Source organism: Neomonachus schauinslandi, chromosome X (genome assembly GCF_002201575.2).
Source record: "Neomonachus schauinslandi chromosome X, ASM220157v2, whole genome shotgun sequence".
NCBI classification, from domain to species: Eukaryota; Metazoa; Chordata; class Mammalia; order Carnivora; family Phocidae; genus Neomonachus; species Neomonachus schauinslandi.
The window spans coordinates 107148007-107175400 of NC_058419.1; the positions used below are offsets into that span (position 1 = coordinate 107148007).

General features: G+C 41.0%; 1 pseudogene; it reads left to right on the forward strand.

The window, feature by feature from the left end:
- Window positions 1-17290: 17290 nt before the first annotated feature.
- On the forward strand, window positions 17291-18278 carry LOC110593670 (annotated as a pseudogene).
- The last annotated feature ends 9116 nt before the right edge of the window (window positions 18279-27394 follow it).

Below are 27394 nucleotides of genomic sequence, written 5' to 3' on the forward strand. Positions count from 1 at the left end.
AAAAAAATGCAAGAAGCTAAGGGAGGATGTATTGTGGGTATAGCCTACTAACTTCTTCCCATCCTTCTCTGAGTTATCCGTGGCAAGCAGACCCCACAGCATATGGGATTGTCTCAGTTCTCTCTGGGTTAGGAAGGCTCCTTGTTCTTGGAGGATCATCTCCCATGTCAATTTCTCTCCTACCCTTAAAGCATGGGTCTTTGTAATAGTGAAGTCACTTAGGGATCATATTTTATCCACATTACTAATGTCTAACTGGAGAATGCCAGAATCCTTTTATTTCTTCCTTTTATGAGTTGTCAGGGTGACTGCAGACTATGCCACATATGTGACTGTTTTCAGCTCTTTCTGGAGTTGGTGCTTCCTTATTATCATCAGGGGGATTTTTTTATATTGGATTATGTTTAGTGCAAAGTTATCCCCCAACTTTCAAGAGGGGACCATGGGGTATTTCCCAGGAGACTCTTTCCAGATTTTCAAACTCTTCCTAAGAAGATTTAGTATTTATTACCTGTTGACATCACTGTAGCTTCAGGCATTAATCAGTCCATCTAACCAGTGTGTGTAGCTCTTTATTTTTTTTTTTTTCATTTATTTTTGAGAGAGCAAGAGAGAGCGAGTGAGAGTGCATGTGTGCATGCGAGAGAGTGTGTGAGTGGCAGGGGAGGGGCAGAGGGAGAGGGAGAGAGAAAATCTCATGTAAGCTCCTTATCCAGCATGGAGCCCCATGTGGGTCTTTATATCACAACCCTGAGATCATGACCTGAACTGAAACCAAGAGTCAGACACTTAAATGACTGAGCCACCCAGGTGCCCCTGTGTGTAGCCCTTTAAATTAGCAAGTACTAGTACCCTGCATTTGTACTCTTTCTGTCATTAGGGTCATGACAAGCCAGGACTCCAGGTGCTGTGGGAGGAGGTGAGATCCCATCTTTACCTGTGAGTTTGTGGAAGCAGCTTGGGTCCCTTCTCAGTGTTTCAGATCTGAGTTCCCACATAGACCAGCCTGTCAAGGCCCCAGCTTTTCTTTGATAGATTTACTCATTGAGTTTCTTTCTTTCTTTTTTTTTTTTTAAAAGATTTTATTTATTTATTTGACAGAGAGAAACACAGTGAGAGAGGGAACACAAGCAGGGGGAGTGGGAGAGGGAGAAGCAGGCTTCCTGCGGAGCAGGGAGCCTGATGTGGGGCTCGATCCCGGGACTCCGGGATCATGACCTGAGCTGAAGACAGACGCTTAACTGACTGAGCCACCCAGGCACCCCATGGGTTTCTTTTTTAAGTAATGATGATTTTTATTGTTTAAATATGTAAGAGATACAAGCATAACAGGAGATACATATAAATGCGTTGTTCTGGTAATTTTAGACTTCAGGGTCTAAAATTAGACCAGACTGTAAACCTTCAGATGACAGAAAGATCAGCTCCTAGCTAGAACAAACAATCCTAAAATTTGTATTGAACCACAAAAGACCCCGAATACCCAAAGCAATTTTGAAAAAGAAAAACAAAACTGGAAGCATCACAATTCTGGATTTCAAGCTATATCACAAAGTTGTAGTCATCAAGACAGTATGGTACTGGCACAAAAACAGACACATACATCAATGGAACAGAATAGAGAACCCAGAAATGGACCCTCAACTCTATGGTCAACTAGTCTTTGACAAATAAAGAAAGAATATCCAATGGAAAAAGGACAGTCTCTTCAATAAATGGTGTTGGGAAAATTTGACAGCCTTACGCAGAAGGGTGAAACTGGACCACTTTCTTACACCATACACAAAAACAAACTCAAAGTGGATGAAAGACCTAAATGTGAGATAGGAATCCATCAAAATCCTAGAGGAGAACATAGGCAGTAATCTCTTCGACATTGGCCACTGTGACTTCTTTCAAGACATGTCTCTAAAGGCAAGGGAAACAAAAGCAAAAATGAACTTTTGGGACTTCATCAAGATAAAAAGCTTTTGCGCAGCAAATGAAATAGTCAACAAAACTAAGAGGCAACCCATGGCATGGAGAAGATATTTGCAAATGACATTTGAGATAAAGGGCTGGTATCCAAGATCTATAAAGAACTTCTCAAACTCAACACCAAAAAAATAAATAATCCAGTCAGTAAATGGGCAGAAGACATGAACAGACACTTCTCCAAAGAAGACATACAAATGGCTAACAGAAACATTAAAAAATGTTCAACATCACTAGCCATCGGGGAAATACAAATCAAAACCATAATGTGATACCACCTCACATCAGTCACAGTGGCTAAAATTAATAAGTCAGGAAACAACAAATGTTGGTGAGGATGTGGAGAACGGGGAATCCTCTTACCCTGTTGGTGGGTATGCAAGCTGGTACAGCCACTCTGGAAAACAGTATGGAGGTTCTTCCAGAAGTTAAAAATAGAGCTACCCTACCACCCAGCAATTGCACTACTAGGTATTTACCCCAAAGATACAGACGTAGTGAAAAGAAGGGGCACATGCACCCCAATGTTCATAGCAGCAATGTCCACAATAAGCCAAACTGTGGCAGGAGCTGAGATACCCTTCAACAGATGAATGGATAAAGAAGATGTGGTTCATATATACAATGGAATATTACTCAGCCATCAGAAAGGATGAATACCCACCATTTGCATCGACATGGATGGATCTGGAGGGGATTATGCTAAGTGAAATAAGTCAAGCAGAGAAAGACAATTATATGGTTTCACTCATATGTGGAACATAAGGAATAGCACGGAGGACTACAGGGGAAGGGAGGGAAAACTGAATGGGAAGAAATCAGAGAGGAAGACAAACCATGAAAGAGTTTAGACTCTGGGAACCAAACTGAGGGTTACAGAAGGGAGGGGGGTGGAGAGGATAGCGTAACTGGGTGATGGGTATTAAGGAGGGCACATGTTGTGATGAGCACTGGGTGTTATATGCAACTAATGAATCATGGGACACTACATCAAAAACTAAGGATGTACTATATGTTGGCTAATTGAACATAATAAAAAAATAAAATCTTAAAAAAAAAGGCAAGGGGACTTCAGTTTCAGTACAGGAAGAGGGGTTCCTGCCAAGAGTGAGTTTTTTTTTTAAGATTATTTATTTATTTATTAGAGAGAGAGAGAGAGAGAGAGAGCAAAAGCAGGGGGAGCCACAGAGGGAGAGGGAGAAGTAGGCTCTCCGCTGAGCAGGGAGCCAGATGTGGGGCTTGATCCCAGGACCCCGAGATCATGACCTGAGCTGAAGGTAGACACTTAACTAACTGAGCCACCCAGGCACCCTGAGAGTGAGTTTTAATTATAGTTAAAACCACTGCCTGATCTCAGACATATATTCTCAGGTATGTATTTGTGATCACATCCTCTGTGTTAAAGGCAGATGTAGTGTAATGGGCTATAGAAGTTGTATGACCCCAGACAAAACTCCTTGCTTCTGTGTTTGGAAAAATGGGAATTCTGCTCAATTTGTGCAGTCTGGGTTGTTGTGCTTGCAGTAGAAATGACCCTTCTTCCTGAATGCACATTGGTTGTTTTTTTTTTTTTTTAAACAAACTCCTTGACACATACCCATGTTGTGATAGTGTGGACTGTTGCCTGGCAGTGGGACACCCAGATGATCAAGTGTCGGTATCTTTGGTGGCAAACATCATCAAGCAATTGCACAAGATGCACAGCTCTTTTTCATGCTTCATGTGGTGCACATGGATATGGAGTTTTTGAGGATGAAAATCAGCAGAGTCAAAAAACTTATACTTGCATTGCCCAGGTTAAGACCATTTGGATAAATTATACATAAGACATGGCAATCCATCTACAGTTTGCCCCTAGTCTCAAAAACAGTTCTTTGTGATTCTAGCACATGAAGCCAAGGAAGCCTGGCAAAAGTGCCCAGAGTGTCAGCTGCATAGCTGAACAGAGAGGGGATCTCTAGTTTTCATAACAGATGTGCTGGACCAGGCACTCTACCCTCCTTTTGAGGTTACCAATGGGCATGGGGTTTGTTAGATCTTTTTCCTGAGCATGGACCTGACAACCCTGTGAACATCAGATGCAAGGACTGTTAACTGGACTGTATTTTTTACTTGCATTTGCCAGGAACATCTAATTGAATAATGGTGCCACCTTTATGGCCAAAAGTGGGAGTGGGCACTCCATGGGATATTTGATGGACAGTTCACATCCCATGTCATTTCCAGGCAGCACGTGCCATTGAAGGATGGTTTGGATGCTTAAAGAAAAAACAGACAGAGAAGTGAACAAGTCATGCATGGTTCCCAATGGAGCACATTAAGAAAGGTTTGGCACTAACTGTGGTGTTTCCTCAGCAGGTACCTCCCATTTAAATAGAATGTATAATTAAAAGGAGAAGCCCAAACTTGGAGGTGAATGCCTACCACTTTTTCAACTCAGTTTAAATGTATTTCCTCCTTTTTCTACCTCAACTTCATGTTCCGAAGTAGACATTTGGGCTAATGGCAGTTGACTGAATGTTGCTCATGATTTTGGCAAGACAGTACAGTACTTTACCTTAGAATATGGGGTCCTGAAATTTATCATTTTGGTCTTTGAAGCATCTGCAAACGCTTATAAGCAAGGCTGATTTGTTTACAAAGTCCTTTTCAAGACAAACTTTCAGGTATGTGTCTGGCCCACAGTGCTTTCCCTCAGTGCACCTTTTATTGTAGGCACCATGGGTGCATTTCCTTATCCACTTTAAATATTTCATATTGGAGGGAAGCCAGTATCCCTTCATCCCTTCATTCTATGAGTTGTCAGGGCTCATGCAGACCCTGCCATATATTGCCTCCCTTCCGTCTCCTGGCTCTAAGTCTTCTGATTGTTTTCAGAAGGAATTTTTATATTGCATTATCATCTCCAATGTGAATTAGTCCCTTAACATTCACACCTGGGTACTTAGGCCTATGGGTTTTCTCAGGGAGCCTGTTTTATGTATTTATAGGCTCCTTAAAAAGATTTGACATTTGATGGCTTTCAAATGCACAGTAGCTCATGCATCTAGTCACTACCAGCTTGCCAGTGTGGGCAGTCCTTCGTTTTGGCAAATAAAAGTTTCCAAATTTTGCTGAATTTTTTTGTTTTGATGTGACATGTTGGGGTTCAGCTGCTCTGGGCTCAGCCCCAGGGTGGGCAGGTGCCCAAGTTCATGTGTTCTAATGAGGCCACGTCTGACCAGTCTGGCTCTTGTGCATTCATGTGGTTCACTTTACCAGCCATATACCTCATTGTGCCTTTCTCAGAGTGGCTCCAGCCCCAGGTATGGAATTCATTTTCCTGAGTGACGCTGCTTCATATGTTTCCCAACTCTACGGGGGGAAGATTCAAGTAAGGTTGTCAAGAATTTTGTAGACCAGGCTTAGGAGTTTAAATTTATTCCTAGAGAAATTTGGGAGTCATTGAAGATTCCAGAGCAGGAGAATCATATTTGTGTTTAAAAAGTAACAATACTAATAGTTTGGTAGATGGGGTTGAGGCTGATGGTGGGCAAGGGACGCTGAGGACCTCTTCTAAGGACTAGACTGGGGATGGTAATGAAAGAACAGATTTGAAAGATAAGTGATTTGATAGAAGCAAAAGGATATGGCAACTGATTGAAGTTGAAGGGTGTTAGAAGTTACTCACTCATTCAATATCCAAGAGGATTTATTAAGAACATTCCATGTGCCAGTGACTGTGCTTGATAAAATGTTGGACCAAAATGAATATGACCGCTATGTTCTCGCAAAACAGTGGAGAAGTGAAAAACATAGTCATTTATTTAATAACCACACAAGTGTCTGTATTGTTTTAGGCTGTAATACGTTCTAAGAAGGAAAAGTCAGTTTTGAAACAGCTTGCCAAAATAAAGCTAAGAGACCATCTATGAGGAATTAGCATGGAAAATGTAGGATCCTTAAGAGGTAACTAAGGGAAGGGACATCTGAGAATGTTGCAGGTAGAGAAAGAACATGGTTGAGGTCCTGGAGGGGAGTCTAGCACAGCCTCCCTTAAAAAAGACTTTAGTGGGTTCCATGACTGATGGTGATGTTGTAGGGTAGAAAATACAGGAAGGGAGAGGTCTAAGGGCAATAGGGGAAGAAAGTAAAAAAAAAAATATGTTGTACTTGGGACACTTTAAGTTCAAAATGTGTGAAAAACATTGGGCAGGGCAGGTAGAGCTGGAATTTGAAATTTTGGATTCATCAGTGTCCATGTGATACTTTGATTCATGGCTTAATGAAGTTGCCCAGGGAATGTCTGTAGAAACACTAGGGTCAAGAATGGTACCCTAGGGAAAACCAGTAATTAAGAAATAAGTAAAATTTCTCGGAGTCCATAGTCTCTCATGGTTCATCTCCCCCTCCGATTCCCCCCTTCATTTTTCTCTTCCTTCTCCTAATGTTCTCCATGCTAATCCTTATGTTCCACAAATAAGTGAAACCATATGATAATTGACTTTCTCTGCTTGACTTATTTCACTTAGCATAATCTCCTCCAGTCCCATCCATGTTGATGCAAAAGTTGGGTATTCATCCTTTCTGATGGCTGAGTAATACTCCACTGTATATATGGACCACATCTTCTTTATCCATTCATCTGTTGAAGGGCATCTCGGCTCTTTCCACAGTTTGGCTATTGCGGACATTGCTGCTATGAACATTGGGGTGCATATGGCCCTTCTTTTCACTACATCTGTGTCTTTGGACTCCGAGAAACAAATGGAGAGTTTTAGAGGGGAGAGGGTGAGGGGATGAGTTAGCCTGGTGATGGGTATTAAGGAGGGCACGTATTGCATGGAGCACTGGGTGTTATACACAAACAATGAATCATGGAACACTACATCAAAAACTAATGATATACTGTATGGTAACTAACATAACATAATAAAAAAAAAAGAAAAAATCTGAAAAAAAAAAGAAATAAGTAAAAAGAGGGACTAAAGGACACTGGAAAAAGCAGCCAGAAAGACCAGAACAGGGACCCAAGAATGGTGTTATGGAAGCCAATGGCAGCAATTTCCATGGAGAAAATAACTGGTTGGGTTAAAGATCCTAGATGGATCAACTAACATGTGCTGTAAAGAGTCCATGGTTGGGGAAATCAGAGGTCAAAGATAACCTGAGCAAATAAAATTTTAGTTCAGGATAGTTAGGAAGTTTTACTGAGGACTGTCAAGAAGAAAATTCCACATATATTAAAACAAAACAAAACACTAGTTTAATTTCTTTAGCTCATAGTTGTACTTAAATTGTTTTTTTTTCTTATAAATGAAGCCTTGATAGAAGAGCCATCTTCCATGAATGGTTAGATACTTGATGTGGGACAGTTTATAATTTTTTAAACTAGCTTGATCTTTTTCCTTTGAAAACAAATCTGGTATAACTTGAGAGAGCAGTATTTTTGTTTTTGTGATTTCCTTGTAGAATCAGATTTGATTTCCAGAAAGACAAACATTACATGTGTGGGGGTAGGATACCATCTTATACTCACAGCAAATTCCAAGAATGAATTTTGTGGCATGGCTGATTACATAAATATTCTTCCCTCAGTTCTGTTACTCTCCGCTGGACTTTTGCCTCCTAAGCCTGAACTTGCCTGTTGGGGGAAGAAAAGAATGTGGCAGAAACATGTGTCAGCAAGTGTATGCTTATTTCAAAACAGTGCCAGACAATGAAATATGTAGGTCTGATGGCTTTGATTGTATAAAAAATAAATGACCCTACAAAGTGATTGGTTAACACAAATGTAAATAAATTAAGGATTTTCTAAAAGGAAAAAAAAAAGAGACAAGCTTCCTGAAGCTGTTTGCCATTTGCTTGGAACAAAGCTCAGGTAGTCTTTATGTCTCCCTTGTGAGAGTGGAGAAAATATTCATCACATTCCCTTTCTATGGATCTGTATGTAGATCATAGAGAACACATCCCCTTCTTCTGCAGGTTGTGGGGTACACTTTGCAGCAAAGTAAGCAATACTGACCTTGAGCTAATGCTCACATGGGCACAATTTGAGCTTCCTAAAGGGTCCTCAGGCTGCAGGCTTCTGCCCCATTCAGTGCCTTTCTCCTGACCTGCCACTGGAGTCCCTCTTAGCTCCTTAATTCTTTAGTCTCACACCTCTGTTGTGGTCATCCACCAGTCCCCTCTCCCTGCCCTGCCCCAGTGCTCCTCTTCTGTGCTTTCCTATTAAGAAAATCTGAGTACACTTATTTTTTAAAGAAGATTTTATTTATTCATTTGAGATAGAGAGACAGAGCATAAGCAGGGGGAGAGGCAAGGGAGAAGGAGAAGCAGACTCTCTGCTGAGCTGGGAGCCTGACGTGGGGCTCGATCCCAGGACCTGGAGATCATGACCTGAGCCGAAGGCAGATGCTCAACCATCTGAGCCACCTAGGCGCCCCACTACACTTACTTTTATGGGGTTCTCATGTCAATCATGAAAAACATGGAACTTTTTCTTTGTGTGGTGAAAGTGCAGTTCACTTTTAAGCAAGTCTGTTGATTGTATCTTTTGCCCATGTATTTACAGCCCTAGATTCTTGACTTCATTTGCATGTGTCATACACTGGTGCTGGTGTCCCACTAACTCCAGCATACATGAGTTCAGTTTTCCGAAGCTCTTTGTCAGTGCCCTGGTCAGCAGCCCAGGTGGAAGTAATCTTGGTCCCTCCTCCATGAAAGTCGAGGAAATGTCCACTTAGTCTGTTTCAGAGTGCTCATGTTGATCTTGGAAAAGACATTTTTCCTTCTGTAGCTGGTAAAACTATAGTTTCCTCCAAAAACAGCCCCATTTTGTTCTCACTGGGAGTGACATCTTCAACGCTAGCTTTTCTCTTACTTGAGTCACACACTAGGCCCTGTGCCACTCTAATTCCAGGCAACATGAGTGAAGCCTTCTGAAATGCGACACGTGGGCCAGCTATTCCAGTCATCACCCCTCATGAGGTACGGTATTCATCCCTTACAAGGTTTGTTAAGATGTGGGGATGTCTCCCCTGCCCTCACTTTAGTATAGAGCTGCCGAATATCAAACCACTTAGCTGCAGTCTAGAAGTCCACAGTGGGTATCCTACAACTTGCAGTGAAGCCATTTGTTCCTTGTTGTTATCGTGTTGTCCTTTTTGGTGGGTGAGATAAGAATCACAGGGAGCTGACCCTTTTGCCTCATTCTTATTTTTGCTATGCTCTTAAGTATTAAAGTGTCAAAATTTAAAAGGGCTTTTTGTATTTTTTAACTTTTTTTTTTTTTTTTTTTTTAGAGAAAGTGTGTGAGTGGTGGGTGTGGGGGCATGGAGAGGGATAGGACAAGAGAGAATCCTAAGCAGGCTCCATGACCAGCCCACAGCCTGATGTGGGGCTTGATCACATGACCCTGATATCATGACCTGAGCTAAAGTCAAGAGTTTGACGCTTAACTGACTGAGCCACTTAGGTGCGCCGACTTTTTGTATTTTTAAGTAATAGTTAAGTTGGGCCTTTTCCTTGGCCTTGCATGTCTTTGTGCTTTCAGTGACAAATTTGGCACTAAATTTATGGCTAGTAAAGTTACGTGTGCCCCTGCCTTTTAGACAAAAGACCACACTAGCTAAATTAGTGTCTAATTATATTTCCTAGCATCTGTTAGCACATGCTGTCACCTAAGTGGTGGATGAAAAGAACAATAGAGTCCCCCAACTAAGGGATTATATATTCCATTTTAGGCTGGATAAGTCATCTGGGATGTGTGGCACCTGAGAATACCCTGGCTGAGTCATTGGATGACCTGAAACTTTCCTGACCTGGTCTTACAGCAAAGGTAGGTTAGGAGGGATAAAGACTTCCCCAGATAAGCAGAGCAGTGCAGGCCAGGTTATGAGAGTTACAGATTCCTGGATCTGGTAGCACACCTGTATCTACAAGGTGGGTGAGCGGAGAGCATAAGGGACTTTCTACTGTCCAGACTCTTCCAAGGTATGTGGGCCAGGTTGGTAGTAAGATAGATTCTTTGGCATTCAGTAATGTATGTTACTTTTCAAAAAAAGCTTGCAGGTTAGGTAGCAAGAGGTAAGATTAGAATTAGCTAATTGGTGCCTAGTTGTTGATAAAAAGATCCTTGTACCATGGAATGGACAAAAGTTTGAACAACCTGTGCTTACTGGTGTCATTTGTTATCCCTGTGTTCTCTCCCTTCTTTCCCCTGGGCTTCCAGTTGGGGAAAGTAGATATACTGTCAGAAGCTTGTGTTGTAGTGTCTGTGAGAAAGTATCTATGGTTTGTGTTTCTGAAAAGTGTGTCTGAATGCAGCTGGGAGAAGTTGTAGTGAAAAGGCAAAACATGAAAAGATATTGTGTCATCGAGATGCCTATAGCTATTATAGTATGCTCTTCAATAATGTGTAACTGGTATTGAAATGTGCTGTGTTTTTAAATTTTGAATACTTGTGTCAGAAAAAATTTTCCAATGTCCAAAGTTTTCACTGTTAAAAAATCTTACTGATTGGCAAGTAGAAGATGCCATTCTAGATAGCCTTGGATGCCCATCAGAAGGGAGACTTAAAATTTCCAGCCAAATTGAGGGCACAGTGATTTCACACACAGAGTCCCACAGGCAGTCAAAGAACAACTTCTGTCTTTTATGCACTCTAGTGTTTTGTGTTCCCGAGAGAACAGTTGTATCTTACAAAACTGCTGTAAAAATTATCTCTTCATAAGAGGCAACATTACATGGGACTTTGTCCAACCTGATTTTGGCAGATTGACTCCATGAATTCAACTCAATTCAGTTCAATTCAATTCAATCATCTCATCTCGTTTTCCCTCCTCTCCCCTCCCCTCCCCTCCCCTCTCCTCCCCTCTCCTCCCCTCTCTTCCCGTCCCCTCCCCTCTCATCCCCTCCCCTCCTTTTCCCTGTCCTTTCCTCCTCTTCTCTTCTTTCCTTTTCCTTTCCTTTACTGGTATAGTTGACATAAAATATTATATTAGTTTCAGATATAGAACATAGTGATTCAACAATTATATACATTATGAGATGCTTACCACAGTAAGTGTAGTTATCATCTGTTACCATACAAAGTTATTATAGTATTATTAACTATTTTCCATATGCTGTACTTCTCATCCCCGTGACTTGCTTATTTATAACTGGAAGTTTGTACCTCTGAATCCCCTTCACCTATTTCACCTATCCCCCCCACTCCCTACCCCTCTAACAACCATCAGTTTGTTCTCTCCATTTATGAGTCTATTTTTGTGTTTTTAAAAAATTTTTATTTGACAGAGAGAGACAGAGAGGGCACAAGCACACAAGCAGGGAGAGTGGAGAGGGAGAAGCAGGCTCTCTGCTGAGCAGGGAGTCTGATGTGGGGTTCGATCCCAGGCCCTGGGACCATGACCTGAGCCAAAGGCAGACGCTCAACCGTCTGAGCCGCCCAGGAACCTCTATTTTTGTTTTTTGTTTTTAAGTCCCTTCTCCTGGAGGCTGATAAGGTCACAAAGCCCATTTGCAAAAATACAGGTGAGACTCAGCAGATTGACCAACCCATATGGAATGGAATCTGCGGAATAGTAGCCAACCTCATTGGTCAAGTGTTTGGCAACCAGGGATAGTTGGTTACGTCAAAATGTACTAAGATCTCCTAAATTGAGTTGCAAAGAACTGATATTAAGGATGGACTTGGGAAAATCCAATGATATTATAAAGGGTTCCTCCTTGGCTAATAGGTGAGGGCACCCTCCCAGTTATCTAGATGAGTAATGATCACCCCATTCTCTATGACAAACCTCATGTCACAAGCCAGTTTGGCCATTACCACATTGCTCATAACAGGAGGAGGATCAGGAGGGCCTAGACCCTGTTCTGATATCTGTACTGTTCTGATTGATGTTTAAATAACATACTCAGCACCACCTTTCCAACCAGACTTTACTGTTTTCAAGAACAAATAGGTCAAAGGCGGGGTTGCAGCCCCTCCTTCTCTAAATATCTGATGCAGTGGTCAAAGTGTTTTGGGGGCTTCATGGCACTTGAAGTTGTCTCACTTTTCAGCCCCTAGGGATACTGGGGCTGAAAAGTGTGGTGCCTGGAATTTTCCATGGGCTCAGTCAAAAGTTTATTTTCAATGTAGAATTAAGTCTCAGATTGCACTATGGACTGATGTGAGTTAATGTGTAGGCTCTTTTGAGTCAGTATGCACAAGATGTTGTAACTGATACTGCTGAATATATTCTAGGAAGGGTTATTAAGTATGTGTAATTCTTTTTAATTGTAAGGAATTTTCCCATTGGGGAAATGTCACAATTAGAACAGTGGTTGTAGGATAAGTAGAAAAACGGGAGCTACCAGGTTTTCCCATTACAGCCATGGAATATAAGTAAAGCAGAGTAGGATACTGGGATGTGTTGGGGATGGTGAAAGGAGGTCCTTATACTTATTAAGGAACTATTAGAGACAAAGGTGTTTAAAGGGTCTAGACCATTCTACAATCATCCTGTGTCTAGTGATAGAAGCTGGTGGTTCTTGAAACCTCACTGCAGATTACTCTAAACTCAGCATGACAGCAATTTTCCTTACCCTTGCAGTTGTAGATATCATGATGACCATAAAGTCCATTGCACAGACTGAAGGGCCTGGTGGTGGACATGCTAATGCTTTCTTTAGATACCACTGCAAACAGAAGATCAGAGCTTATTTGCCTATATCAGATTCAGAGGACAATACCTATTCACTCTGCATCCCTGTGACAACCTGAACTTTCTAATGCTTTCTCATCAGTGGATGGACTGAGACTAGGGAACTGAAATCTTACTAGGGGCACCAGGGGTCTTGGTACCCTTACATGATTACATTATTCTGATTGAAAGGACTAAGGGGAGTATACCATCTACTTGAGACAGATGGGGTAATCTGAATAACCAGACTGGACTCTTAATCCTGGCAAGTATCATTGGTCAGCCACTAAGATTAACTTTATGGAAACCATGGACTGGTACCTAGAAACAATCCAAGTCTATTCATGAATGAAAATGATGTCATTAAAATCTCTGAGAATGCAAAAGAGGGCAGAACATATGACAACCCCATTCAGTATTGGATGCTCTTTATATTTCTCCCGAGGATCCAGTTCAGCCCATTACATAAGATCACTGGACAAGCACTGGAGTTGATTAACAGTCAGCATTAGAAGCTATCCATTAGGCTATTCAGACAACTTTTCACTCAGGCTCCTCATCCATGCCGTGTATTTTTAAGGAAATTGTCAGTTACCAACATTTCTGTAGAATGGAACCTGTGGCTAAAATATTTGTCTACTAGGCAATGGCACTTTTAGGTGTTTGTTCATGGTCCTTGCCTGAGTCTGACACATGATACACCCCATTTGAGAGACTATTGTCTGCTTGTTCATGGATGCTGGTGGATATCAAGAAAGTAACAAAACAAGTGTGAGGATTGTTAAACCCTGGCTTTCATATCATGGCATTGGTCTTTAAGGAGAACACCAACAAAGTGAGTATTGTACAAGAAGCATACATTTTAGCTGAAAGTGGTATATTTAGGAAGAAGCAGAGTAAGCTTTAATAGTGTCTCAGAGGTGCAAGAAAAAGTGTCCAGTCACACTGCAGATGTAGCTATCTCAGATGCAGAGATCATGGCAGCACCTCAGAGTCTCGTGGCTTTGATACACCCAGGTTTCTTTTTTCTTTTTATTTTTTAAATGTGGCTCTCTCTTTTTTTTTTAAGATTTTATTTATTTATTTGACAGAGAGAGACACAGCGAGAGAGGGAACACAAGCAGGGGAGTGGGAGAGGGAGAAGCAGGCTTCCCGCTGAGCGGGGAGCCCAATGCAGGGCTCGATCCCAGGACCCTGAGATCATGACCTGAGCTGAAGGCAGACGCTTAATGACGGAGCCACCCAGGCACCCCTGCACCCAGGTTTCTGAGGATGGCTGGGTATGGTTCATGAACTTATCAGTAAGTTTAGTGGAGATAGAGGCTGAGGTGCTTACCCTGGAAAAACTGTATTCCAATATACCTTTTTGCTTTTTGAATCACCCATGGGCAGTCATCTGTAGGTTTACAGACTAGTGTGGTATGTGGCAGCATGCCAACTGGATCATCATGTCTCAGCCCCTGCAGAGAAAAAAATTATCATCAAATTACCCAAGATGCACATGTATTTTTGTGCCCATGTGGAGATACATGAATAAAGACCCTTCCAAGAAGAGAATCAGTAGAATCATAAAATTCATCAGACATGAGCTGCCAAAGTTAGTACCATGGTCACATGGGTAGACTGTCACACAGGGCACGATAATCCACCTTCAATTCAGAATCTGGCCCCAAACCCAGGCATAGTAATTCCAGCACATGAGACCAAGGCAGCCTGTTAGATGTCCCCAGAGTGCTAGCCACATGCCAGTACAGAAGAGATCTCCATGTCTCATAGCCAGAAAAACTAGACCTGACACCCTAACTTCCTCTCAAGCATACCTCTGACCACAGATGCAATAGATACCTTTACAGAGAAGCCCTGTCCACATCACCAATGGAGGCAATATGCAAGGACTCTCATTTGGACTGTGTTTTCTATTTTTATCTTCTTACCACATCCAGGCAGACAATGGTGTCACCTTCAGAGGAAGACAAATCCAGTAGTCATCAGCTTCATGAGACTTTCACTGGATCATTCCTGCCCAGTGTTACTCTCTAGCAGCTAATGCCATTGGATGACAGCATGGATTCTCAGAGAAGAGAGTAAGATAAGTAAACAACCAATACTCCAGACCTAGCAGAGCACACAATTTAGAAAATAAATTTGGGCTCTAAGTATGGCATTTCCCCAGCCCATACCTTCTATATAAATAGAATGTTAAATTACAAGCTTAGGGAAGGGAAGGAGGCCTTAAGTCCGAATTGGGCAGGAAAACTCTGCTACACTGACACCCCTCTCCAAAATACCTTTCCTCCTTTCAACTCAAGTTTTTATGTCCTGGAAGTGTGCAATGGGCTAATGTAGCTGAACCCTTTTTGGGTAAGTTTTTGGTAAGATATCCAAGAACTTTGCTGTATAATATCGGGTACTTTGCATTTATTGTTTTGGCCTATGGAGTGTCTAGCAAAACTCTAATATTTGAGGACATGTTTATAGATCATCCTATTCGAGGTAGGTTTTCAGAGATGCATCAGATCTACAGTACCTTCACTCACTCCGTCTTTATTGTAGGTATTTGAGTGCATTTCCTCATTTGTTCTACTTATTTCAGAACTGGGTGGGGGGTAAAGTCAGCATCCTTTCATCCCCTCCTTCTTTTATGGCCAGGGTGCATGCAGACACTGCCATATACTCCATCTTTCTTTGGGGCAAATGCCTCCTCGTTGTTATTTAGGAGAATTTCATATTGGATTATCTCCAGTTCAAACTTATCCCTCAACTGTCGTGTAGGAGTATACAGATTCTCTTGGTATTCTTTGGGAGCCTCTTTTGTATTTTCAAAGCCTCCTGAAAAGACTTGGTTCTTTGTTGGCTATTGACTTTATTCCAGCTTCAGATATTAATTCAATTCTGGTGGCCAATGTATGTAACCCTTCAATTTAAGGAATACCATTCTGTACTTTTGTACTCCTGCCATTTGTATTGTGATGTATTGCTCTCCAAACACTAAACTAGAAAGTGTGATCCCAACTTTTGTGTGAGCTGGTGGTGGTACTTCAGGGAGACTTGTTTCCTTATTTTACCCAGCCCTTTTTCCTACATGGTGTGGGGTGTTAGCTCCTCAGTTCATTTTGACAGATTTACGCCATATGACTTTTAATCCCCATTATCTGGAGACTGATATGGTTTCATTGCCCTTTTAGAAAAAGATAGGTGAGACCCTAAAGGTCAAAATAGTACATGTTGATAGTGAGAGGGAAGGAAGAGATGGTGGATGTGCTCCCTGGTCATTCTTGGGCCAATCTAACTTAGGAAACCATACATATGGGAGAAGTGGATTCCATAAAGGTTCTTTCACAGCCACCTCTAGGAAAGTCTCTTCATGATTGGAATCCTGTCTTCAGTCAGAGGATCACTGCTTTTATATGTCACTCAGCAAAATGGATGAGAACACAGGAAACGTGGGGAAAAGTAGAGAAAAACAAAAAGGGGAAATAAGTGAGAAAAGGGGGGGTGAATTAGGAGAAACCTAGAAACACAAGGATGGGTGCAGTGTGGGTATAGCCCAGTGTCCCCTCATCCCATTCTTCTGTGAGTTGTCAGAGTGCATACAGACCTTATCATATATGTGATTGTCTTCAGGTCTCTGTGTTAGGAGACTCTTTGTTTCTGTGGGAGGATCATTTCCTATCCATACTTATGCTCATCCTTTAAGCAGGTGACTTTGTACCAAGTGGGTTTTCTCAAGGGGCCACTTTTTTCCATATTTTAAAACTCAGCTGCAGTAATTTAATATGCCCTAACTATATACCAAACATTATGCAGCTTAAAAATATTATTGAATTCTTTGTACAATTCTTTGGTATAGGTTTTTTTTTTTTTTAAGATTGTTATTTATTTATATGACAGAGAGAGACACAGCAAGAGCGGGAATACAAGCAGGGGTAGTGGGAGAGGGAGAAGCAGGCTTCCCGTGGAGCAGGGAGCCCGACGCGGGGCTCGATCCCAGGACCCTGGGATCATGACCTGAGCCGAAGGCAGACGCTTAATGACTTGAGCCACCCAGGCGCCCCGGTATAGGTTTTTTTTTAATATATGAATTGCTCCAAAAACATTAATGGCAAATGTAATGTTGTTCTTTGCAGTATCCTAGCACCATTATGTAGGCTGAATTTGTGATTAATAATTAATGTAAGAACATTAATGATGACATTATAATTTCTCAATATAATATACTTAATGTTTTGACATCTGTTTTATGTGGCACATGAGGGAGCCCTGCCAGTTGTGCTGGATTTCAAGAACAAGATTGTTTAAGGTAGAGCTCAATATCCTGCCTCTAATAGGAATCAGAGGCCTTATGCACTGGTCAAGACTTGAAGGCACCCATGATTGCCAAAGCTTTCAGCTGTGTAGGAGATGGGGCCCAAGCCCCTGTGCTGCACAGAAGTCCCATATGCATGGTTGATATTTTCTTTGGACTGCACATGGAAATCATTCTCACACTGAAATGAGGACTGATGTGAGTTTATGGGTGAGTTTATCCCCTTTCAGGAGATGAGCTGAGAAAGACTGTTCTTGGGTGTAATTTTAAAAGTGGATCACCTCTAGGGAACAGTCACTGAGAAAGAGGCATGACTGACCATGTTGGATGTGCCAAAGAGATGGATAAAGCTGTGACCGAGTTTATCAAGAGAACCATTTTGAAAATCCCAATGACTGAAATGATGACAATCCTCCAAGCCTGGGATTTTTTGTCTGAAAATCAACTGCAGACCACAAACTTCTGGCAGAAAAAGGAATCTCTTGTTCAGGACTTGGTTCTGCTTTGTGAGGAGAAGCATGCAAATCTCAGTGATGCAGTCCTTTTAGACATCATTTATACTCAATTTCATCGGCACCAGCAAGTTTGGGATATTTTTCAAGTGAGTAAAGGATCAGGTGAAGACATTGACCTGTTTGATATGGAACAAGTCCAAAGATCATTTAAGAAAATTCTTTAGGAAGCATTAAAAAATGTGATGATCAGCTTCAGAGATGGTGAGGAGAATGCAGTATGGATTCGAATTGCCTGGGGAATGCAGTATGGAAAGCCACACCAGTACAAACCTGCTTATCTGGTATATTATTCCCAAACTCCACACGCCTTCTTCCTCCCAGCTGAAGAACAATCCACCCCTTCTGGGGCAGGCACTGACAGTTGCTAGCTGACACCATCAGATCGTGAAAATGGACCTCAGAAGCCAGTTTCTGGACTCTCTTAAGGCCACTGTTTTTAATCAGGATAATCAGACCTCTGAAACTCTACAAGAAAAAAACCTTGGGCTGGATGTAAACATGGATTCAAGGATCACTCCTGAAAACAGAATAGAAAAATAAAGAGTCTAGGGAGTGACTCAAGAAACTTTTGGAGACTATTCTCAACTAAGGCTAGAACTTGTACAATATAAGCTTAAAATGAAATTCAAAAGTGGCTTAAATGGGGACATCTTGACTGAGAGAGAAGAACCCCTCTGGTGCCTAATAAAGTTCTCTAGCCTGCATCTTCTGGAAGTGTTGAAATTCTTAGCACCAGCTGGTACTGCAGATGCACCACTTTCTCCATTGCTCACTTGCATACCCAACAAAGGAATAAATTATTTTAAAATTAGAGATAAAGAAGATGAATGTTTTTTTTTTTTTTAAGATTTTTTATTTATTTGACATAGAGAGACACAGCAAGAGAGGGAACACAAGCAGGGGGAATAGGAGAAGCACACTTCCTGCGGAGCTGGGAGCCCGAAGTGGGGCTCGATCCCAGGACCCTGGGAACATGACCTGAGCTGAAGGCAGATGCTTAATGACTGAGCCACCAGTTGCCCCTAGATGACTGTGTTTTTATAAGCACAGCATCTCCTTGACTGTATGCATTTCAGTTAATAGCTAGCTCGGTAAACTTGTGTTTTAGAAATTAATCCTTAATATTGATGGTTTAGAAATGTTCAGTATAATTGTTGGGGCTGATTTTTCCTCCTCCACTGTATATCCCCTCTCCCCAGTATCCTGCAAGCATAGCAGTAGTGGGCCTTTAAAATGTGATGGGATGTCCCTTTTCTTACTCCTGCCTCTCCTCAATTCTGGAGAGGTCTGGTTCCAATTGCTGATTTCCAGGGATATTCTTTTAAGCCCTAGATCAGAGAAAGAAGCAGCAAGAAACTATGCCCAACTCAAAACTTCCCAGGAGAATCGTAAAATTAGTTCATTCAAAGGGTAGAGTTGGATCCATTAAGTTATTATTGCAAGATGTAATATATCAGATGATTCAGTTATATAAGGTTTCTTTATAAATATACTGCTTTTATAATATATATAGCACTCAAACTGACCAATATTATCCTGATTTGTGAATAAAGATGCTTAAAAACTGGTAAAAATAAATAAGGAAAACTGGATCATCTCACAGCTGACCTGGATCCCAACCTTCATGAAGGGGTCTTTGAAGTACGGAATTTTCTCAGAGAGTGTCTTTTGTAATTTTGAAAGTCTCTTTAAAAATAGTACAAGTATAGGTTTTGGGGTAGCTGAGAATCTCTGGCTTGTGTTGTTCAATAATACAGGCATTCTTGGCTCTCCTGCAGGTCTCACTATGACTTCTGTGTTGTCATATTATATTAGAACTTAGAGTTGTATTTGATCACAATTTCTTTGAGTTCTGGTTGAGCTAATAATGTTAATGGGTTCAGAGAGGAAGTAACTTTATTTGTGCTCTTTTCCCCAAAAAACAACTTGAATACAGGAATTCAGTAAAGTGGCAGGATATAAAATCAATGCACAGAAGTCAGTGGCATTCCTATACACCAACAACAAGACAGAAAAAAGAGAAATTAAGGAGTTGATCCCATTTACAATTGCACCCAAAACCTAGGTATCTATAAGATACCTAGGAATAAATCTAACCAAAGAGGTAAAGGATCTGTACTCAGAAAACTATAAAATACCCATGAAATAAATTGGGGAAGACACAAAGAAATGGAAAAACGTTCCATGCTCATGGATTGGAAGAACAAATACTGTGAAGATGTCAATGCCACCTAGAGCAATCTACACATTTAATGCAAATCCCTATCAAAATACCATCCACTTTTTTCAAAGAAATGGAACAAATAATCCTAAAATTTGTATGGAACCAGAAAAGACCCCGAATAGCCAGAGGAATGTTGAAAAAGAAAAGCAAAGCTGGTAGCATCACAATGCCGGATTTCAAGCTCTATTACAAAGCTGTCATCATCAAGACAGTATGATTCTGGCACAAAAACAGACACATCGATCAATGGAACAGAACAGAGAGCCCAGAAATGGACCCTCAACTCTATGGTCAACTAGTCTTCGACAAAGCAGGAAAGAATGTCCAATGGAAAAAAGACAGTCTCTTCAACAAATGGTGTTGGGAAAATTGGACAGCCACATGCAGAAGAATGAAACTGGACCATTTCCTTACACCACACACAAAAATAGACTCAAAATGGTTGAAAGACCTCAATGTGAGACAGGAGTCCATCAAAATCCTAGAGGAGAACACAAGCAGCAACCTCTTTGACCTCAGCCGCAGCAACCTCTTCCTAGAAACATCGCCAAAGGCAAGGGAAGCAAGGGCAAAAATGAACTATTGGGACTTCATCAAGATAAAAAGCTTTTGCACAGCAAAAGAAACAGTCAACAAAACCAAAAGACAACCGACAGAATGGGAGAAGATATTTGCAAATGACATATCAGATAAAGGGCTAGTATCCAAAATCTATAAAGAACTTATCAAACTCAACACCCAAAGAACAAATGATCCAATCAAGAAATGGGCAGAAGATGACACGCAAATTTGTGAAGCGTTCCATATTTTTTGGTCCTGGAGTCCCTGGATCGAGTCCCGCATCGGGCTCCCTGCTCGGCAGGGAGTCTGCTTCTCCCTCTGACCCTCCCCCCTCTCATGTGCTCTCTCTCATTCTCTCTCTCTCAAATAAACAAATAAAATCTTTAAAAAAAAAAAAAGAAATGGGCAGAAGACATGAACAGACATTTCTGCAAAGAAGACATCCAAATGGCCAACAGACACATGAAAAAGTGCTCCACATCACTCGGCATCAGGGAAATCCAAATCAAAACCTCAATGAGATACCACCTCACACCAGTCAGAATGCCTAAAATTAACAAGTTAGGAAACGACAGATGTTGGCGGGGATGCAGAGAAAGGGGAACCCTCCTACACAGTTGGTGGGAATGCAAGCTGGTGTAGCCACTCTGGAAAACAGTATGGAGGTTCCTCAAAAAGTTGAAAATAGAGCTACCCTACGACCCAGCTGTTGCACTACTGGGTATTTACCCCAAAGATACAAATGTAGGGATCCGAAGGGGTACGTGCACCCCGATGTTTATAGCAGCAATGTCCACAATAGCCAAACTGTGGAAAGAGCCAAGATGTCCATTGACAGATGAATGGATAACGAAGATGTGGTGTATATATATATATACAATGGAATGTAGCCATCAAAAGGAATGAAATCTTGCCATTTGCAACAACGTGGATGGAACTGGAGGGTATTATGCTGAGCGAAATAAGTCAGAGAAAGACAAGTATCATATGATCTCACTGATATGAGGAATTCTTAATCTCAGGAAACAAACTGAGGGTTGCTGGAGTGGTGGGGGATGGGAGGGATGGGGTGGCTGGGTGATAGACATCGGAGAGGGTATGTGCTATGGTGAGTGCTGTGAATTGTGTAAGACTGTTGAATCACAGACCTGTACCTCTGAAACAACTAATACATTATATGTTAAAAAAAAGAGAAGAAGATAGCAGGAAGGGAAAAATGAAGGGGGGAAATCGGAGGGGGAGATGAACCATGAGAGACTATGGACTCAGAAACAAACTGAGGGTTCTAGAGGGGAGGGGGGTGGGGGGACGGGTTAGCCTGGTGACGGGTATTAAAGAGGGCACGTACTGAATGGAGCACTGGGTGTTACACGCAAACAATGAATCATGGAACACTACATCAAAAACTAATGATGTAATGTATGGTGATTAACATAACATTAAAAAAAGAAAAAAAAAAAGAAAGTTAGCTTTGGTTTTAATGTAGCAGTTTTCCAGAAGTCTGTCTTTCATTTGAATAGAACATTTAATTCTGTGTTTTGGGATTGGGTGGGCCAGACTCTTGGTGGTGGAGAATATGACTACCATATTGCCCACTCTGACTAAAAAATGCTGTATTTCTTCAGCGAAACTATTTTGTATCTTTGCTTTGGAACATGAGATAATTCCAACAGAACCAGTTATAGCCCATTTCTTTACAAGATGACCTAGCTCCTCAACTTAGAATATGGTTGTACTGAGTATTAAATTATTTGCCCTTTGGATCTTCGTCATATCTCTTACATGAGGGGACATATTGCTTTCAACATCTTGTTAAGTGGAGACTTTTAGGATCATGTTTGAATCACTGCATCTTCAGTTGTTACATCCTTAACTGTAGGCACTGTTGGCAATTTTCTAATGGAGTTTACATATTTCAAATATTCCTTCATCTTTGTACATAATCTTGTGGTTCCAGCAAGTGTACTGCTATGGTCACAAAGTTACTTTGAAAGAGGAGGATTACCTGTCCAGAAGGATATGGTCTGATACCTCTTCTTTTTGTCTGAGCACACAGGTTTTCATTCGTTATTTTTGTTCCAATCTGAGCTTTACCAATTATTGACCCTGTGGCCTTGGGTCAGACATTTAATCTCTCTAAGCCTCAGATGCTTCACCTTTACATGGGAGATAGTTTATGATACTCCCTACGTATCGAATCTGAAATGAGATGATAAGTTATAAAACTTTATATTCAGGATTGTAGGTATTGTTATTAATCATAGTAAGCACATGTTATATTCCATTAAAAATGCAGGAATTCAAAGCAAGGCTAGTGAGTTAAGGCTTATCAGGCAAGAATCTTAGACCTGTATGTTGATCTATTTGAAAATAGTTGAAAGTAGCCTCTATTTGAATATGGACAAATTTTGATTGTGTAACATTTGTACATGTGGTCAAAATTAGGTATGAGGGAAGATATGAGGGCAGGCTTTGAAATGATTTTTACTTCGGAGAAAGAAAAAGAGAGAACATCCACTCATGGAAATTATCTTTCTAGTATTCTTTACTGGCCAAGTGCATGCATCTTTCTACCATATTTTTAAAATGCCAAGGTTATAGTGTTGGTATTTCACTTTTGGAGCAGGCCTTGTCCAGATCTAGACAGTCACTTAGGGGATGTCAGTCCATGAGCCCCTGTAGGTCCATTTCTGAATGTCTTTATCTGTTACCTGTTGCATTGTGCGATAGTCTCTCATTGATCTTTTTATTCTTGGTGCTGAATATTCATCTTTTAATGCTTTGTCCTCATCATACTTATACAAATTATTTATAATTCAAACATGGTTTTATATGAATTGTTAATTCCCAGAATACTTTTGAATACCTATTAGTTACCAAGCACTGTTATTTGAGAGGCAGCACTAACCAAAGGGACATGTTTCTGCCCTTACAGTGCTCAAACACTGCAGGTTTTGGCAGTAGTTTAGGGTTTGGTCATATAACTATAAAATTGTAATATAAGAAGTGCTCTGTATATTCTGGTGGGAAAAAACAGAATGTTATGAGGGCTCATACCATGTAGAAAACAAGATATATTCTGGAGTAGGGTCAGAGTGAGTGAGTAGTTAGGGAAAACTTTCCTCAGGATGTTATGTTTGAGCACCTAATGATAAGGTGGTTATAATGAGGCATAGAACCCTCCTGTACAGAGTGGCGGGATTAAAAATCAGGACTGAGCAACCCTGAGGTCCAGGAAACAATAGTGTGGGAGTTTGACACAGCAAGGGGTAATGTGAACCCCAGGACATGGGAGAAATCCAGAAAAATATGTGACTTTCTTACCCACCTTAATCTAAAGATGTATAAATTTAGTAGAGAAAGGATCTGCTGGAAAGCATCAGAGACAGGCTGCAAATATGGGTCTTCTGGGTCCAGACCTAGTACTGTGTCCACCACACTGACAACCCTCTCTAAAAATTCTTTCTTCTCTCTACCTCAACTTTTTTATACCTCTGTGGTGGGTGATGGTCTAATGCTAGCAAAATCCATTTGGGTCCTTTCCTTTGCAAGGTGGCCAAGCACCTCGCTTTAAAATATGGAAGTATTTGGCATTGATTATCTTGTCCTTTGGAGCATTTGCCAAATTTCTTACCTGAGAGAGTGTTTGTGCCACATACCATTCAATGCAGGCTTTTGGGAATGTGCCTTTCCTCTGACTGGCCACCAGATACACTTTAGCCCCTAGGATTTGATGACCTACACTTGTGTTGAGATCCGTCTTTTCCCCCATGTGCTCCTCTTGGATGCTTTCCTTTTAATACAATCTCAGACCCCTCTTCCTTGTAGCATTTACATTTGGACATTGGACAACACCAGTCTTTCTTTTGCAAGTGGTGGAAGTGCAGTTCTCTCCCAAGCTTGCTTCTTATTGTTCCTTCCAGCAGTGGCATCTTCAGCCCTAGATTCTTAACTTCCCTTGCATGAGTCAGATATTAAACACTATGTTTTGTAAACGTTAGGAGATGTAAGCAAGCTTTCTCCAGCTTTTTGTCATTTACTTGAAAGAAAGAAGTAATCTCTCACCCCCACCCCCATCAGGGTGTAGAAAATCCCATCCCAAATCATAGGGTCCACATGGAGAATACAAGCTTTTCTTCTTCAGGAGGTGGTAGTGCAAGTTGCTTCCCAGCCTCCTTTTGTATTTCCTGGAAGGAGTATCTCCAGCCCCAGTTTCTCTTCCTTTCTGAGTAAAATGTTAGCCTATTCATTCCTCTAATTCCAAGGTCATGAGTAAAGCTTATTGAAGCTGTTGTACTTGTATTGTCCATTCCCTCATCATCTCCCATCCTGGGTCTACAGTTATGCAAGTCTGAGTTCTAAAGAGAAACGTATACTCAGTGATGGACAGTAGCATCTCTCTCAAGAAAGGGGCGGTGTTATGATTTGTGGGTGCCCCAGGAGGAGTAACCCCCCAGTATTATGCATGTGTAGGGTGTTGGGACTGTATTTCCCCACTGGTCACCTTGCACATGTCCATGGAGGCCATGCAGGGAAAAGCTTGAAGCACAGCTTGTTTGAGTGTAGCTGAATGTCCTATGGTTTTCCCAGAATGTAGGAGGGTGGGAGGCCTGTGATGCTTTCCTCTGAGGCCATGTCCCACTTGCTTCCTTTCTTCTTTGAAAGGCTATTATAAGGCCATTTATGCAGGAGGCAGACATGTTCTCTTGCTACATATTCTCTTGATACATGAGTCAGACACTATGCCTTGTCCCTCTGGAACTCCAGTGAATATTGCTATAGTTCTCTGAAGGTCTTTGTCAGTTGCTTGAAGCAAGAGTCAAGTAATCTTTGTCTCTCCCTCATGAAGGTGGAACAAATCCCACCATGCTCCTGTTCTGTGAGTCCACATGTCCACCATGGAGAACAAGCTCTTTTTTCCCCCTGCAAGTGGTAGAATTGCAGTTCACTCCCAAGTGAGCACCTTAGAACATTCTATAGGGGCATACTCAAACCTAAGCTCTCTTCCTAAATGAGTCAGACACTAGTACCCTTAGCCTTCTTATTCTAGAGGACCTGAAATTCCAGGGGCTGAAATTCATCCAAAATTTCCTGCCCATTTCATTATTAAGTGTTCCTCTGTGTGCTGCAATGTTCAGGAGACTCCAGAGCTTTTAAAATAGTTGCATCAGACAGTTCTTGCCAGCTCAATGGTTGTTTTGGTGGATGGACCTATTCATAGTGCCTCCCAGTCCACCATTTTCCATGCCTTCTCCTAATACGTGTTTTGTAGATATTACCTGATTATCTGATATTTTCTGTTTGTGACAGAAGATATGTGCTCTCATTTGAGCATCATAGCTCTAAATTGGGCATTATCATCTCTTGTATTACAGATAAGGCAACCTCAGAAGTTATTTATCCATTTTTATACAGCTCTTTCCAAAAACGGTGTCTTTTTTGTGACTTTTTTTTATATTGTCATCCCATAACATTTAGAGGTAAATGGAAGCTAGATACTTTCTAAAAGATCCAAAGAGAGGACTTCTTTCCAGAACACGCCATAACCAACTTTGTGGAGCTTCCTTTGATAAGAGTAAAGAGAAAATTACTTTCTTCTCCTTCTTACATTGAAAACTGGCTTGGAAATCTGTTCTTGCTAAGTCTGGCAGGAAATCTCTAGAAAGTGGCCGTAACTCTGTGATTACCCTTTAGTGACCAGATATCTTGTGGTCCCTCCCAAAGTCATAGAAGCCAGGTGTAGTATAATAATTAAAACCCTACACTTCTGAATACTGGGAAATTCTACCTACTCCAAGCTGGTATCTGCTTGAATTTTTTTAATCTGATAGATTATGTGTGCATATAGGATTAACAGAGTTTACTGTGACCTGTCCTGCTGTTGGGGTCATATGCCTCTCTGGGTGCTCCTACTAAGTGCTTTTCTTTTAAGAGAATCTGAGTACACTTGCTTTAATGGGGTTCGCATGTCAACCGTGGAAAATACAAACTTTTCTTCGGCATGTGGTGGAAGTGCAGTTTACTTTCAAGTCAATCTGCTTGTATATTCTGGCCAGGCATTTTCAACCTTAGATTCTTGATTTCATTTGCATGAGTCAGACATTACTTCCTGTATCCCACTAACTGCAGGAGATACCCATCGAGCTTATGTCAATCTTGGAAAACACACTCCTTGCTTCAGCAGGACAAGTGCCTCCCCGACTTCTCTTTCCATTTGAGTGTATTTTTTCTATGAACAAAATCCAGAAGAATTGACAAAAAAGCTCCTAGAACTAATGAGAGATTATAGCAAGATTATAACAAAGTCAGAGGTCTGACATAACCCTAACTTTAACACTTACTATAAAGCTATAGTAATCAAGACAGTGTGATATTGGCAAAAGAATAGGCAAATAGATCAATGAAACCAAACAGAGAATTCAGAAATAGACTCACAAAATATAGTGAACTAATTTTTGACAAAGGAGCAAAAGCAATATAATGGGGCAAAAATAGTCATTTCAATAAATGGTACTGGAAAAACTGGGCATCCACATGCAAAAAAAAAAAAAAAATGAATCGACACAGACCTTAAACCCTTTGGAAACATTATCTCAAAATGGACCACAGATCTAAATGTAAAACTCCTAGAAGATAACACAGAAGAAAACCTAAGTGACCTTGGATATGGGGATGATTTTTTATTTACTTATTTATTTTTTTTAGAGAGGGTGAGAAGGGGAGGGGCAGAGGGAGAGGGAGAGAGAGAATCTTAAGCAGACTCTACACCCAGCCCAGATCCTGGTGTGGGGCTCAATCTTACAACCCTGAAATCATGACCTGAGCCGAATCAAGAGTCTGACGCTTAACCCACTGAGTCACCCAGGCGCCCCATGGTGATGACTTTTTAGATACAATACCAAAGTTATGATCCATGAAAGAAATACCTAATAAGCTGCAATTCAGTAAAATTAAAATCTGCTCTGTGAAAGAGAATGTCAAGAAAATGAGAAAATAAGCCACAGAATGGGAGAAAATGTTTATAATAGCCACATCAGATAAAGGTCTATTATCCAAAATATACAAAAAAATTCTTAAAATTCAACAATAAAAAAATGAACAGCCCTATTAAAATGGGCAAAAATCTGAACAGATACTTCACCAA